This window comes from Oryctolagus cuniculus, chromosome 8 (assembly GCF_964237555.1).
Source record: "Oryctolagus cuniculus chromosome 8, mOryCun1.1, whole genome shotgun sequence".
Taxonomy (NCBI): Eukaryota; Metazoa; Chordata; class Mammalia; order Lagomorpha; family Leporidae; genus Oryctolagus; species Oryctolagus cuniculus.
Window position 1 is genome coordinate 22,083,358 of NC_091439.1, and position 14,839 is coordinate 22,098,196.

Genomic DNA, 14,839 nt, shown 5'->3' on the forward strand with positions numbered 1-14,839 from the left:
GTTAGATATCCCCACCATGTTTCTTTGTACTTAGCAATTGTCTTATGAGGAAAAAAATAGATTATTTAAATACTCTTATTTATCATACCTTTAGCACTAATTTTAGCAACCAGATGGTTCTCTTCTGAAACAAATATTACTATGGTGTTTGTCAAATAGTGATTTTTCTGTTTGAATCATTCCTTAATGTATAGATACTAGTGGAATTTTATAGCAAGGGGAAATTTTCCCTTTTCCTTTACCTATTTATTTATCCATTCATTTGTTTATATTAGTCCAGAGATGTGAATCCTTCTGTGATTGTAAGGATTCTAATATATTACAATCAAGGTATATTTTGATTAGTCATAGTTCCCAGGTTTGACCTTTATGAGCCTCATTTACATTGCCTTTTGGAATGTACCTATTCTTTTTTAAAGCACTTCCATATTTTCTGGAATATATTTTAGGTTCATCCTGTACTTCCTTTGCCCTAGGCCTGGAATCAGCTATTTCTTTAAGGAGCTATGATTTTCTTTTGTTGGAGACTAGTGTTCAGAAACCAAGGTCAGGGCATTCGGTGGGATCATTGGTCCTGTAGTATCACAGTACCTGGGCAGGAGTCCTAAAAGTTGTCAAGGTCACAAACACAAAGACTGAGAAGTGGTTTCATATTAAAATGATGGAGACATCACAACTAAATGCCAAGTGTAATTTTAGACTTGGACCAAAAAGAGCATTACTGTAACAACTGGAGGAATTTGAAGAAGTTCTTTGGATTAAACAGTATTGTACTATAATCTTAAACACTTTTATCTACCCCTTTTGTCAAATCAAAATACATGACCACATGTATCCCAAATTGAAAGGTCTAAGCGGGAAAAGTTTGAGCTAGGAAAAAAATAATTCAGGGAAGGAATGAAAATGTACTTAGTGGTCTAACTTTGCATTTAATATTTTTGAAATAAATTATGTGCACCAAAAATCATTTAATTAATCTCCTTTTGATGAATATGTATTGTTTTTCCAAGATAATATATGTGGCTATTTAAACATATTTATGCATACATTTTGAGTGTCTTTTATTTATTTATATATATATAATGTTAGAGAAAGTTTAATGCTCAGTGTTGGAATGATTTCGGTGAAATGGCTACATTTTAAATACTAAAGATAGTATGAATTGATAGAACTGATACAAAAAAATTGGAAATATGTGTCAGGCTATGAAACTGTATATACCCTTTGACCCAATAAATCCACTGCTGAAATTTATACCAAGGAAATAAAAAAAGAAGGATGAATCTCTATATACATAAATATACTGTAGTAATGGCAGCAAAATGGAAACAACCTAAATGTCCAATAAGAGGGGAACAGGTTAAGTAAATTGTACGACTGCACGAAATAGAGCTTTTCAAGTTGACAAGTAGACAGACCTTATAGCAGCATTTAGCTTAAGGAAAAGCCAAGTTACAACATTGTAATTTTAGAGAAGTTACCCATTTGAGAGAAGATGAAATGTATATAGTATTGTTCACAGTGGTGAAATTACAAGTGACTCTCATATTTTATGTCATGTTCACAAACCACATATTATCCACATATTATGAGATGCACAGAAGTTCAAAATGATTTGATTATAGATGCCTTTAAAAAGAAACTGAATGAGAAAATGTAAGGAAAGACTCTTATTTTGTGATTCCTTTTGTCCCTCTAAACATAGCGCTGTGCTAACACTAGGCGTGTAGTAAGTGTGTATGTTGCCTAAGGGGAAAGCATGACTAGGCAGATTCCCCAGGTACCCAAGTGTTTCCTTGACAGAGAAAGCCTGGGAAAGAGAAGTGGTGCTTTGCCCCATGAAGAATGCTTACTGACCCCCCCATACTTTACATAGAACAGAAAAAAACATAAGTAATATGCTAGATCCTAGTACAAGAATTCTATGTAAAATCTAGATAACTAAAATAGTTCTGGTTTTAATTGATATTCACAAAACTGCTGGCACTGGAAATATTTTCCTCATCTGAAACAACTGTCAGTATCAAATGCGTGGTTAGCTCTAACACAAAGAACTAGTTTTCATTTAAAATAGTACCTTACCATTTTTACATCATTATTTGTAAATGCTCTTAGGTTTAAAGACTAATTAAATCTGCTTTCAGCATTTTGTTGTAGAGTTTTGGAACCGATTCCTTTAAAATGTTCTAATAGCTTGATAGCTTTGTCAGAGTTTTCACTGTTTCTAATCTTCTCTTAATTTTCTTCTGATCTTCAAGAGCACAGCCGATTACTATGGATTGAAATTTGTGATCAACTGGCCCTGGTAGCACCTCAGATGAGCAGGCACTGTAGAGTGACGTTAAATGACTCTGAACATTTCCCAGATAATCTAGAAACTTATTGACCACATCCTCAATAATCCTTGTGGCATGTTTTAGGGATTCTGGATGCTGTGGATTTCTAATTGTTTCTACTGAAACTCCAACAGTGAGGGTTTGTCCCATCAAGCGGGTTCACAGTCAGATTTAATTCTCTTTCTCCATCGCTGATCTGCCTCACGTCCTGGCTATTATGGATACTGTGGATCATTTCCAGAAAAATTTCCTTCTTTTGCTCAGCAGCACTGGCTGCTTCTTTCAAAGCCTCAACCCTGAGCGCCAGCTGGTCCAGACTCTCCAGCAAGCAGCTGGAGTGGTTGGACATGGAGGAGGAGCGCCAGAAGCGTCCCTCATTGGCTTTGGCGTTAATATTTACCCAAGCCATCTGTTGAATGTCTTCTACATTGTTTGATGAGTACCATAAAAGGAAATATTTGCTATTAGCTGTCATTTATTACATACTTTATGTGTGCAATATCAGATAATATTTCTTCAATATTATTTGAAATGCTTACAATAAACTTGTTCTTATTTCATAGATGAAAAAATGCATCTTCGCAGAAGTAATTTCTTGAAGGTGTTGCAACAGAGGATGAGAGGCCAGGACTCAAACCACACTTATCATCTTCTAAAGCCCTGAATTATTTTTATTTTTACTTTTTAAAATGTATTTCATTTACAAAAACACAATTTTAATCCACTTTATAATCACAAACTTAATTCACCACTAACCACAATATTCAACAAATGAAAAATAGGAAGGCCAGATCCACAAGATCCACAGATCCACAAGAGTATAAACAAGGGCCAAAAACAACAATCATACCACAAGATGTCTGGTGAATTCCTATACATTATTTTGTAATCTATATTAACTGCCACATATCAGAGAAGGCATATGACATTTGTCTTTTTGAGACTTACTTCACTAAGCAAAATGGTTTCAAGTTACATGCATTTTGTTGCAAATGGCAGGATTTCATTTTTTATGGCTGAATAGTATCCCATTATACATAAAAAAAAAAAAACATATTTTCTTTATCCTGTCATCAGATGACAGACATCTGGCTTGATTCCTTATCTTAGCTATTGTGAATTGGGCTGCAATAAACACAGAGGTGCACTTTTATATGATGACTTCATTTCCTTTGGGTGAATTCCCAGGAGTGGGATGACTGAGTCATATGGTAGGTCTATATTCAGATTTCTGTTGGATCTCCATGCTTTCTTCCATATTGGTTGTACTAGTTTACATTCATATCAACAGTGTATTAAAAGTACCTCTTCCCTCACATCCTCACCAGCATTTGTTTTTTGATTTTTGGATGATAGCCATTCTAATCGGGTTGAGGTGAAACCTCTTTGTGGTTTTGATTTGTATTTCACTGATGGCTAGTGATCCTGAGCATTTTTTCATGTGTCTGTTAACCATTTGAATTTCATCCTTTGAAAAATGCCTGTTCAAGTCCTTTGCCCATTTCTTAATTGGGTTGTTTGTTTTGTTGTTGTTGAGTTTCTTAAGTTCTTCATACATCCTGGATATTAATCTTTTATTCACTGAATAGTTTGCAAATATTTTCTCCCATTCTGTCAGTTGCCTAATCACTTTGTTGAGTGTTTCCTTTGAAATTCAGAAGGTTCTTGTAATCCATAAACTGTACTTTGGAAATTTATATTCATTAAGTAAAAGTAAAAAAAAAAAAAAAAGAAATTCAGAAGGTTCTTAGCTTAATGTAATCCCATTTGTCTATTTTGGCTTTGATTGCTTGTACTTCTGGGTTCTGGTACAAGAAGTCTCTTCCTGTGCCAATGTCCTGTGGAGTGTCCCCATTGTTTCCTCTAGTAATTTTTTGGTCTGACAGGTTTAGGTCTTTGGTCCATTTTGAATTGATTTTTGTATAAGGTATAAGGTGTAGGTCTTGTTTCATATCTGTGCATGAGTAGATTCAATTTTCCTAGCACAATTTGTCAAAGAGACTGAACTGTCTCCAGGGATTGATTTCAGCTTATTTGGCAATGAATAGTTGGCTAAAGATGCATAGATTAATTTCTAGAGTTTCTATTCTATTCCATTGGTTCAAATGTCAGTTTTTGTGACAGTACCAGGCTGTTTTGATTACAACTGCCTGGTAGTATGTCTTGAAATCTGGTATTGTGTTGCCTCTGGCTTTGATTTTGTTGTTTAAGATTGCTTCACCTGCTTGTGGTCTCTTGTGTTTCCATATAAATTTTAGCATCTTTTTTTTTTCTGGATCTGAGAAGAATGTCATTATTTTGGTTGGAATGGAACTGAATCTGTAAATTAATTGCTTTCAGTAAGATAGATATTTTGATATTAATTTTTTCAGTCTATGAACAGGGCAGAGTTTGTGTATTTCTTTTATTTCTTTCCTTAATGTTTTGTAATTTTTTTGTAGCAGTCTTTTTCATCATTGGTTAAATTTATTACAAGGTTTTTAAGTTTTTCATAGCTATTGTGAATGATAGTGATCTCATAAGTTCCTTTTCAGCCATGGCATTCTCAAAGTATGCAAATGCTATTGATTTTTGTGTGTTGATTTTATATCCTGTAACTATGCCAAACTCTCTTAAGAGTTCCAATAATCTGTTCATGGAGTCTTTTGGTTCCCCTTGTACATAGGATGATTTCATCTGCAAGCAGGGATAATTTGCCTTCCTACTTTCCAATTTATATCCCTTTGCTTTCTTTTTCTGCCTAATAGCTCTGGCTAAAACTTCCATAACTATATTGAATAGCAGTGGTGAAAGTGTACATCCTTGTCTGGTTCCAGATCTTAATGGAAATGCTTCCAATTTTTCTGCATTCAATATGATGGAGATTTATCATATATTGTCTTGATTGTGTTGAGAAATGTTCCTTCTATACAAAATTTACTGAGTTGTTTCTAATGAAGGTGTTGTATATTATCAAATGATTTCTTTACACCTGTTGAGAATCTTATGGTTTTTGTTTTTCAGTTTGTTAATATGATGTATCACATTTGTTGATTTGCATATGTTGAACCATTCCTGCATACCCAGCGATAAATCTCACTTGATCCAGGTGAATTTTTTTTCTTTTCTGTTATTGGATTTGATTAGCTAGTATTTTGTTTGCTGATTTATTGTCTAGTTTATCTGTCCATTGATGAAAGTGCAGTGTTGAAGTCTGCCATTATTATTGTTTTGGAACCTATGTATCTCTTTAGATCCATTAACTTTTTAAATTTTTTAAAGATTTTGTTTATTTCTTTGAGATGTAGAGTTACAGTAAGAGAGAGGGAGGAACAGAAAGTTCTTTCATCTTCTGGTTCACTACCCAAATTGCTGCAATGGCTGGAGCTGGGCTGATACAAAGCCAGGAGCCAAGAGCTTCTTCCAGGTCTCCTATGTGGGTACAGGGGCCGAAGCACTTGGGCCATCTTCTACTACTTTTCCAGGCCATAGCAGAGAGCTGGATTGGAAGAGGAGCAGCTGGGACACAAACCGACATCCATATGAAATGCCAGAGCTGTACCTGGAGACTTATCATACTGTGCCACAGTGCCAGCCCTGGCCCCAGCCTCTGACTTTTGTTTTAAATAGCATTACAACCTTGCATTGGATGCATGTACATTTACTATAGTCACATCTTCCCATTGAATTGTTCCCTTAATCATTGCATAATGCACTTTTTTGTCTCTTTAACAGTTTGTCTTAAAGTATATTTTTTCTGATACTTGAATGACTATTCCTGCTAATTTTTCCTTTGTATTAACATGGAATACCTTTTTTCATTCTTTCATTGTTAGTCTGTGTGTATTTGTTACATTTCTTGTAGGCAGCATATAGATTGATCTTGTTTTTTAATCCACCCAGTCTAGTTTTTAATTGGAGAACAGGGCCATTTAGACTCAAGGTTGTTATTGATAAGTGATGAATTTGGTCCTACCATTTTTCCATAAATATTCCTATGGTTTGCTTTGGATTTCCTCTGTAATTTTGCTAGGAGAATTTCTGCCTTCACGTTATTTTCATTTCTATCCTCTTTTTCTGTGTGTACCACATCCTTAAATACTTTTTGTAAGACTGGATGAGTGGCAAAAAATTCCTTGAATTTCTAGGTTATTTTTGGGTGGTCTTTATTTCACTTTCCTTTTATTAATGAGAGCTTTGCATGGCACAATATTCTTGTTGGCAGTTTTTGTTTCTTTTAGGACTCGGAATATGTCTCCCATTCCATCCTAACTTGTAGGGTTTCTTATATTAAATAAAATCTTAGTCTAATTGGGGATCTGTGAAGGTAATCTAGTATTTTGGTTGTGCACATTTTATAATGTTTTCCTTATTTTTTGCTATTGAAAGTTTGACAAAAAGGTGCTATGATGATTTTCTTTGATAATGTCTATTAGGAGGTCTTTGTGCTTTCTATGTTTAGATGTCCCTATCTTTCTCCAAATTAGAGAATTTTTCTGCTGTTATTTCACTATATAAGCCTTGTAATCCATTCTCTCTTTTCATACCTTCAGGAACTTGTAAGACACATATTTAGCCATTTGATGATTTTCCATAAATCTTGAACACTATTTTTAGTGTTTCCTTTTTTCTGAGATTTTTCCAAGGATTTGTCTTCTATTTTGCATATTCTTTCTTCTGCCTCACCAAGTTAGCTATTGAGGCTTCCATTGTAATTTCCATTTGACATATTGAATTGTTAATTTCTAATATCTCAGTTTACTTTCTCTTCGGTATCTCTATCCCTTGGCAAAAGTTTTTATCCATGTCATGTATGGATTACTTATCTCATGTATTTGCTTCTGTATGTTTTTGATTAACCTTATGATCATTCTTTTGAATTCTTTTTCATGGATTTTATCTGTCTCTTTTTACATCCTGATATCAAAGTGTTTTGTGTTCCTTTAGGGCAGTCATATTTTCTTCCTTGTTCATATTTCTTATATTTCTGCACTTATGTATTGTAGAAACATTTATTGGTTTTTTTCTACTGATGGCTTTTATCATTGAAATATGTCTCTGTGTATTAATGGAGTGCCTTTTCCTTCAGTGCATATCCAGACATGTGTGCTGGGTTTGACCAGGGAGCTCTGGTCATTGTTTAAGGCTGAGGCAAGAGACCAGGGTGACACCCATGTTGGACATAGTAGATCTCCTAAGTTTTCAGTAGTGGAGAGGGTATGATCATGTTGGCTGGCATGATCACAGCCTCATCTCCTCTCTTCCACGGTGATCAATGCTTGGGGTTAGCTCACTACAGTGGCTACACATCCCACTCATGCAGGTACATGTACTGTGGAAAGGATCTGTGTGTCTTCTTTGTGAGCATGGTATCTGTGGTGACCTACCCCAGGCATTTTGGGAACTCTGAGCCTCTAGCTGGACACAACAACTCCCTGAGACCCAGCTGTCCCCCACACTCTCCTGTGCAGTCACACCACCATGAGCCTGCCCAATCATGGGAGATAGCAGAGGCATTCCCATAGCTAGCTAACTGTGGGTGCTGTGTCTTGGAGTTTGAGTCCAGGAACCTGTGGTATAGTGGTAGTAGGGGAGTGCTGCATAGTCCTAAGTGGATACCTGCCCCCTCCCAACTCTTCAGGCCAAACTCAAAATCAGTGAGCACCATGGATTAATCTCTCCAATATGCCTTGTCATATGCATGCACATGAGCCACCAAAACCTCTATTCACATTAAGATGGCACTTCTTCCCTACTTCCCTTGGTAGGGGATGGGGAGAAAGAAATGTACTACCCCTTCATAGAGTTAGGTGGGCAACCTGCTCCCTGCCAGCACTCCAAGCTAGACTCAAATTCAGTGTGGTCCGTAAGGTTCTCCCTCAGGCACTATTACCCATGACATGGGCTGCCACCATTTTCTCTCACCTTCCCACAGGAGATGGCATTTTCTGCTGTCCCCATCCGTGAGAGTCGTTGGTAGTGTACATGCTCACAGCAGTGTGCTTGCATCCTCCATGATGCTCCTTGGCTTTTCTCCTCTTTTTGCAGAATTTCCATTGCAAATGTCTCTCCAACTCTCCCCTGGGAATGCAACCACTTCACCTTTCCTCTGTTATCTTCCCTTGATCAAAGTCAGCATGTCCTTTCCTTATTCAGCCATCTTGAATTTTTCCTATGCATACATTTGGAAACATTTGATCCTTACCTTAAGACACTTCTTGAAGTTAAATAATTTATGGAATATCCAAAAGCAATATGAAATCATGAAAATATTATGTAGATAAGAGTTTGGCAAAAGATAGCCTATGAACCATATTGCCTTACCCATTTACATTTTACTTGAGGTGATTTTCCTGTTGCCATTCAAAAGAAGTGAATAGTTGAAGCAGAGAACATAAGGCTCAATAAGCCTAAAGGATTCATGGCTTTTATAGACTATGTTTTCAACCATGATAGACTATTAATATGCATGATGATTATATTGTTGGGTGATAGTCATTTCATTACATGAATATAATTCAAATCCTATTTGATTCTATTTATTTAAAATTATATATGGATAGGAAGACTCAAAGTTGTTCATCAAAATGTGTAAGTGGTTATATACTTATTTGCCTTCTTATTTTCTGCATACTTTACATTTTGTTCAAAGAGTTCCATGAATTCTGTCTTTACTTCCTGATAACTTCTCCATATACTCAAGTAATTTAGTCTTCTGCACCCAAAACCCTAATGAAGCTGGACTGGCACTGGTCACAGGAGACTTTAAATGGCACGTTTTAATTCCTAAGTAGGGCAACCACATATTGCACTCTGCCTGGAGTAATGCTGATATCTGTTGGTGCAGTGACATCACTTTTGCCATGTTTTTAACTTTGTGATAGTTTCTTCCCTGCCCTGTAAGCTACTCATCATCTGTTACATGTCTTTTAAGTGCTGATGTTCAAGTGGGCTATGACCTTGACTCTGTACCTTCTCATTCAATTCATTTACCCTGAAACTCTGTTCTTCACCCATGGTTTGATTTACCACCTAGTTACTAATGGCTTGAAAGTCTCTGTCTCTGACTTCTAAAGCTTTGCTTCCTGGGCACCTTCAACATATCTCAGATGTAATTTCATACGGGTGACATCATGGACATCCTCTTAACCCCACCACACACTCTTTCAATCAACAAAATTCCCTGGCAATTTACTCTTCTAATATCCCACACATTGGTCCTCATCCTTACTATCATAATCATGTATATTAATAGTCTATCCTTACTAGTTGAGGTATTTTGGTTTTGTTTCTTTTTCTGAGTGCCTTAAAATACTCACCGAACCACATCCAGAAAATGCTTAAATCTTATCTGAAAATAATATGAGAATGCCTGAGAGTCATTCTTTTTGTTGAAACACTTGAGACCTCCCATTGCCTACAATGATGTTTTTTAAAGTGTGGCCCATGAATAACTTGCATCAGACCCTCCAAGATCACATGTTAAAAAGCAAAATTAAAAAAAAAAAAATTGAAGGGATCATGGATCCACCAAAGAGTTATTGAATCAGAATTTATGACTCATGGAACACTCAAAAACCTCAATTAAAAAAAAAAAACCTGCTTGCTTATTTTTTTTAAAGATTTTATTTATTTGAGTTATAGACAAAGAGGGGGGGAGAAAGAGAAAGTCTTCCATCAGTGGTTCACTCCCTAAATGGCTCCAACTGCCGGAGCTGGGCTGACCCAAAGCCAGAATCCAGGAGCTTCTTCCAGATCTTCCATGTGAGTGCCAGGGCCTAGCATTGGGCCATCTCCCATTACTCTCCCAGTCCATAACAGCTGGATTGGAAGAAGAGAAGCTGGGACATGAACTGGTACCCATATAGGATGCCAGCATTGCAGGTGGAGGCCTAGCCTACTAAGCCAAATCCCCAAAGCAAATTTTTTTTTGACAGGTAGTGTTAGACAGTGAGAGAGAGAGAGACAGAGAGAAAGGTCTTCCTTCCGTTGGGTCACCCCCCAAAATGCCTGTACAGCCAGTGTGCTGCGCCAATCCGAAGCCAGGAGCCAGGTGCTTCTCCTGGTCTCCCATGCGGGTGCAGGGCCCAAGCACTGGGGCCATCCTCCACTGCACTCCCGGGCCACAGCAGAGAGCTGGACTAGAAGAGGAGCAACCAGGACAGAATCCGGTGCCCCAACCGGGACTAGAACTCAGAGTACCAGCACCACAGGCTGAGGATTAGCCTAGTTAGCCATGGCGCCAGCCCCCAAAGCAGATTTAAAGACAGACAGAGAGGGAGAGAAAGGTGGTGGTGGTATGTGTGGGGGAAGCAAGAGCTTCTATCGTCTGGTTGACTCCTCAGCGTGCCAGGTCCAAGACCTTCTTTTCTTCCCTGTTGAAGGCAGGAGCTCAAACACTTGGGTCATCTTCTGCTGCCTTCCCCAGGCCATTGGCATGTAGCAGGATCAGAACTGTAGCAATGGAGACATAAACCAGTGCTCATGTGGGATGACAGCTTCAGAGGTGGCAGCTTTACCTAATATACTACAATGCTGGCCCCACAAAAACTCTATCCTTAACACCACCAGTTGATTTTAATGTGACCTAATAGTTGAGAACTATATCAATAAGCTTCTTCCCAAAGTATTTCTGGAAGCATCCAAAGTCTTTTATTCACATCTCATTTCTTGCCATTCCCTAAAATCTTATTTTCTCCTACTAAAAAATCCCCATATCTCCATGCTTATACTTTTGTATTTCACTTCTACCTAATTTTACCATGCCCTTTGCCTGAAATATTTCCCACATACATCACCTGATCTTCTTACAAATCTATTTCAAGTCCTCACTCCAGTCTCCTCTAATCCAAGCCTTCTTGACATTCCCAGGTGAATTGCATATTACACCATGTGCTCCAGAGAGTTCTGTTTCTAAAATGTCACTATAATATCAATAACTGGACCATGAGCACTCATCCTGTAGAAGCTCTGGAAGAAAGTGCTGGCCTCTGGGCTTGCTCAAATGGAAATGATAGGTTCTGAGAAAGACATAGACAAGGAAAAGTCTGCGAAAAACTGCAAGTTCTTTTGAGGCATACTTTTAGAACTGCCAAAATATTATTTCTTCTACTCTATTACCCAAAGCAAGTCGAAATACCAGCCCAAACTCAAGGATGAGCAAATAGACTTCATTTCTTCCTTGGAGGCACTAAAGAATGCATTGTGACTTTTTAAATTTTTGCGCTGTACATGGGTCTAATGTATATGAAGTGATGAATGAAATCCAATATAAGTATAAAATGGATTCCTGTTTTCTATGGCCATCTCTACTCTCTATCACCTTATAAATAGGCCTTATTTAATTTTAAATCACAAGGCATTCCACTGCCAAATTTCACTGTTTCTTTTCTAGCTCTGTTACTTAACGCCTCTATTAGTCTCTGTTAGAGTGCACTTTCCATCTATTCATGAGAAATAGATAAGGATGTACTGTTTGGTTAGTTATCTGAATGTAAGTCCTCAAATGAAGCCAACATTCCAAGGTACAGCAAACTATAGACACAGTGTGATAATGGACATGTTGCCCCCTTCAACTAAAAAAAACACATTTTCATATAATTGAATTTTACCTTACTTTTTCAGCTTTACTGACTTAAAATTGACAAATTCCTGCCTTCATTCTGTCATATCAGTTGACCTTTTTCTTTTCCAAAGCAGTGTTCATCTTTCTGCCTACTAGAAGTACTCCTCCTTGCTAAACAGAGCTTCTTATAAAGGACAAAGCCCTCTTGGGAGCACAGCCATTGGCATCTATTCAAGTAAAGTTAAAGATGCTTTAGGATTTGTTATTTGTCTCTACACATTCTTATCTTGATTTCCACAGTAGTCTGGAAACTTCCACCATACTGGTCTTTAATCTCATGCTCTCTTCAGGAAAAGAAACATAGCAATTGTCTAATATCTGCCAGTAAATGGGAAGAGAGAATGTCATAGAAATTATTAAGTAGGCTTTTGGTTTTTCTAGCCTAGGTATCATTTGCTTCTTTAATTTTCCTCCTCATGGATTCTGAATGAAATTTTTAGAAATCCTTTTTTTTGGTATATCAAAGTATATATTATGGAAGCACATGGGAACTGGATAATTGTTTTTTAAAAACAATAGGATTCCTTTCTTATTTTCAAGGGCACCTTGGTTGCAAATACTTCCTTGTTTCTTATCTCCTTGAAACTTGGCATCCAATTCTGATATTCATTGAATGAAAAAAAAAAATCCAAGAATTTGCTTTGTGACCCGGGATATATGGGATGTAAGTGTGTGTTGCAAAACTTAATGCATAAAGCTGCTGTTTTTGATACAGTGTGGCTCAGGGAGAGATGGGAGTTAGCTGCTTGTAATGAGAATTTGATGTGACTAGAAATTGAACAGGAGCATCTCTTTATTGAAGGTGCTGAGCCTTATAACAATCATTCGGTGGCAGAAGTTATTGTTTTTCACATTAGTTTTCGACTTTAAAACCTTTCAGCACCTCATAAGAAAATCTCTATCCTTGTTTAGCAATAAAACAAACCTTGGGAAGTTTTCCTTTACATCCACATAGAGCAAAATACTATAGTGACCCCTCCCTTTACAAAGCTGCTTCAATTTTTCTCCGTAGTGAAGTTCTTCTTTTCCTCTTTCTGAATCAGGACTGCCCTCTGATGAAAACAAGAAAGATGTTCTTCAAATTGTAGTTAGAACCTTCTTAAAACAGGCACATACATGAGATTTCCTTACAGATCTCCAGAAGAAAATGAGTCCCCAGAAATTCTTGAATCAGGTATTTGAATTGATGTTTAAAGAAAAAACATTCTAGGGCCCAGTGCCATGGCGTGGTAGGTTAATCCTCTGTCTGCAGTGCCGGCATCCCATACGGGCACCGGTTCTAATCCCGGCTGCTCCACTTCCAATCCACTTCTCTGCTGTGGCCTGGGAAAGCAGTAGAAGATGGCCCAAGTCCTTGGGCACCTGCACCCGGATGGGAGACTGGGAAGGAGCACCTGGCTCCTGGCTTTGGATTGGCTTAGCTCCAGCCATTGTGGCCATCTGGGGAATGAACCAACGGAAGGAAAACCTCTCTGTCTCTCCCTCTCACTGTCTATAACTCTACCAGTCAACTCTACCAGTCAAATAAAAAAAATTCTATTTCTTACTCCATTTATAAATCATTTTTAGATCAAGTCATATAATTTCTCACCCTCAATTTTTTTGTTTATAAGACAGATATCTATTCAAATAATACAATTTAATGAATTGATTTTTGTTTTAGAAGCATATTTTCATCTCATCTGAAGCCTCTTTTTAACAAGTATTTGTTGTTCCCTAATAAAGAATATATCCAGAAAAATCATTGACAAGAGAATTAATTTTTTTGTCTTCCACTACACCAAATAAAATTTTAAGTTCTCTTGCAAATCCATAGATTGTTATTAATATAACATATTTTCTGTTATGTTTAAGTGCATCCTTATTAAGTACATTTTGGGGGGAATTTATAACACAATTTTGGCAATTATTCCTTGTAGAAAAACAGGTGATATTAAAAGGGCACTTCAATTTCACCACAATGACAGTGAAGATTTTATCAACTGACATGAGACTGATTTTTTCAAAGAAATAGTAGCATTTATGAGCTTTCAGGGATAAGCTGAACTTTAACCATCTTTCATTTTCTACATTTTAGTTCTGCACTGTAAGCCATGGCCTAAAATATTAAATGAAAACTTCCAGAAATAAACAATTCCTAAGTTTTATATAATTTTATTGCAATATATTGTAGCTTTTATTATTAGTGTTTGCTGACTCATCACTGAAGATTTATCAAAGGTTTAAGTACAGCAGAAACCACAGGATGTAATGATTCCCACAGCTTCAAGCATCAGGTGGGGATCTTTGAACATCCGTCTGTGGGTAAAGGGACTGCTGTACCCTGTGCTCCACAGACAGGGCTGATTTCCATGTGCCTGGGCATGCTCACAGCTGTGGACAGGAAGCCGGTGTCAAGCATGATCCTTTCTTAGGCTTTAGCATGCTAGGGAAGAGGCACATGGAAATGGCCGGGAAGGTTTTCAGATGCTTTATAAACTGCAGGCTTCCAGAGTTGAGGATTAGATCTTACTGGAGCGCTTCGCTTCTGTGATATTTTCAGTAGAGAAAACATGGCCCATTAAACCCCATTTTGTGAATTAGAGAGGAGATATGTTTTGATTTCCTGTTGCTTCTCTGATGTAATGTCATGAGATGTGATGAGACTTTCAGACTTTCCAGTCCTTGCATGCTACTTGCATGGCTTTAGGCAGATGAGACGGACAGAATGACATCCACTCTATTGTGTAGACTTTTCAAGTGTATGAAAGCCGTGCTTATAAGCTAAATGTAAATAGCCCAAATCTTTTTTTCAACATATAACAAGACGAGAAAGCAGTTATCATGGGAAATTCAAAAGCTCTCTGTTCTCATTGTTTTTAGAGGACTCTGGGCAGAGTGTTCAGCAAATACATTGAGA

General features: G+C 37.3%; 1 protein-coding gene and 1 pseudogene across 31 annotated transcripts in view; one reads left to right on the plus strand and one right to left on the minus strand.

The window, feature by feature from the left end:
* The window catches only part of INPP4B (inositol polyphosphate-4-phosphatase type II B), a 906,112-nt gene that overhangs the window by 302,570 nt on the left and 588,703 nt on the right, over window positions 1-14,839 (plus strand). The gene's annotated exons all lie outside the window — the stretch shown is intronic.
* Window positions 1,994-2,745, minus strand: LOC100347591 (BAG family molecular chaperone regulator 2 pseudogene; annotated as a pseudogene).